Raw genomic sequence first — 2,149 nt, 5'->3', positions numbered from 1 at the left:
AACCTGCGCACGAAACACCCTTGCACTCGCCAACGCACGCACGCATACGCTTCGCCCACGCGCACGCAACTTTGCATGAGTGCGCACCTATACGTGCACGCCACTATATACGCACGTACGCGCGCATCATCTAATTATGTGGATAACAGCATCGATATTCGCTGTGCGCCCAGCGACAGCAGTATATTATATATTATATAATATTCAATCGCTAAACTATACTACTCTCGCATGATAGTTAAATTGTAGACGATTGCAATAGTATATAGTATATAGGTGCATCTGACTCTGTAGCATATTACCAGTTGCCAAGATTTAGTTCGCTTAGTGCTGGCATGTACATTTAGAGCGAGGCCGGGTTTATGTTGAAGCACCTTAATATCATTAAGTTCTAGAAAGGCCGATTTATGTAGTCGATGACAAGCGGACGGGTAGGGAGGGATCTGTGAGAGGAGTTGTGAGAGCCGGGCCAAGGCTAGAATTTCAGTAGTCTATTCTGCTGAGTATATCGCCGTGTCTTATTTGGGAGCTGGGGATGAGTGCGTGATGAGATTACAGCACACTTAGCAACGGTAATCACGCCACCGAATCTGAATATCGATACCACCCATAAACTTGCCGCGTGGACGTGCGTAGCAGAACGTATAGGCAATCGTATACATAATCGACTAACGTACACGGGTTACAACCTTTCCGAGGCATCGCTCCGTTTTCTGAGTATTTCTAACTTTGGTGGACGACATATTTCGACCGTTCAGAGGGAGTGAATCGGGATTCTATCTCGTTCACCGCTGACGGTCGTCCGGCGGTGTGCGTGCCCCGCAAAGTTCCCAAGCATACGCTGTGTAAAGGAAAGCGTAAGATAGGAAGAGCCAGAGAGGCTCGATATGCAGCGCGCTATCTCATCACAGGCTATGTCTAACACCGACGCTAACTAATATATGCGACAACAGCAGCTCACTCGTTTTATTAAAGAACACATGAAAGAGTCTGGATATTGGGTATACTGCTCGCGTGCACTCCTGTATGTGTGCTTTGTGTGCGTATACGTGTGTGTGTGCGCACGGTTTTTGTGCATGCGGTCTCTTGTGTACGTGCGTGCGTGCGTGCGTGCATGCGAGTTTGCATGTGTGTGCGTGTGTGTTTATGCGAGTGCGTGTGGCTGTGAGAGCGTCACTAGACACAGCAACATAGTAAGTATATCAACCCATGCAAGAACATCACAGTCATGCAGCACTCGAACCCTACCATCGATGTCTTCCCATGGAAACCACATTCATTGCAGTGATTACATAAACCAATAAATCGCAAACGCCTCATTAACCCTTGTTGCATAATATTGTTACCCTCTTGATAATATTGATATCTTGGGTCTCGTGTATCATATTGTGGCTATGCCGACATCACATGTCTATCTCTAATAAACTATTCATGCGAATTCACGAAATTGCAAACCAAAGTTAAAAATTCAATATAAGTTGCTGAAATAATATTAAACTACTGCCGACGATTAATTTCTCAGTAATATAAATAATTATAAGTATAATAAAAAATTACAAGTATAATTTCTCTCTAATATAATACCTGTGAAACGTTACACCTAGATACTATTTCCCGCATACTAGCATAGTGACTATACATTTAAAATTCCCACCCAACTCTTCTAATTCTGTTTACTCTTTTATTCGGCCTTCTTTCCTGTCCCATTCTCTCTATTCGCTCTCTCACTTTCACTTTCTCTCTTCTGCTCCGCTAACCCTCTCTCTCTCTCTCCCTTACTTTCTTTCTTTATCTCTATCTCTCCCCCTACCCCTCTCTCTCTCTCTCTCTCTCTCTCTCTCTCTCTCTCTCTCAGAAACATGCGCGCTGTCTCTTTCTCTCCGTGTCTGAACGTGAGTCATCTTTTCCGACCAACTGTGTTTAGAATCTCCGTTGACATGCACGCGACATTTTCGCAGAGCGATTCCGCCGACGCTTTGCTGCTGAAATCGTGATGGATATCCAAAAATCTACATCGTTTGTCGCTATAAAACGCAAAATCCAGCGCAAGTGCATAGCGCGCCGACTTCATCCACTAATCGCGTCGCAGCAGATTGTCGGTGGCTGACACACGTACGTACCTGAGGTTGCGGCATATGTCGGTGGTGAC

At 45.1% G+C, this 2,149-nt stretch overlaps 1 protein-coding gene across 1 annotated transcript in view; it reads right to left on the bottom strand.

Annotated features, from left to right (window-relative positions):
• The window catches only part of LOC106820820 (cardioacceleratory peptide receptor-like), a 63,054-nt gene that overhangs the window by 11,438 nt on the left and 49,467 nt on the right, over positions 1-2,149 (bottom strand).

The sequence above is a fragment of the Priapulus caudatus genome, unplaced genomic scaffold, assembly GCF_000485595.1.
Source record: "Priapulus caudatus unplaced genomic scaffold, Priapulus_caudatus-5.0.1 Scaffold49, whole genome shotgun sequence".
NCBI lineage: Eukaryota > Metazoa > Priapulida > Priapulimorpha > Priapulimorphida > Priapulidae > Priapulus > Priapulus caudatus.
Note: the sequence above shows the minus strand (reverse complement) of the source record. Positions and strands in the feature narration are given on the sequence as shown.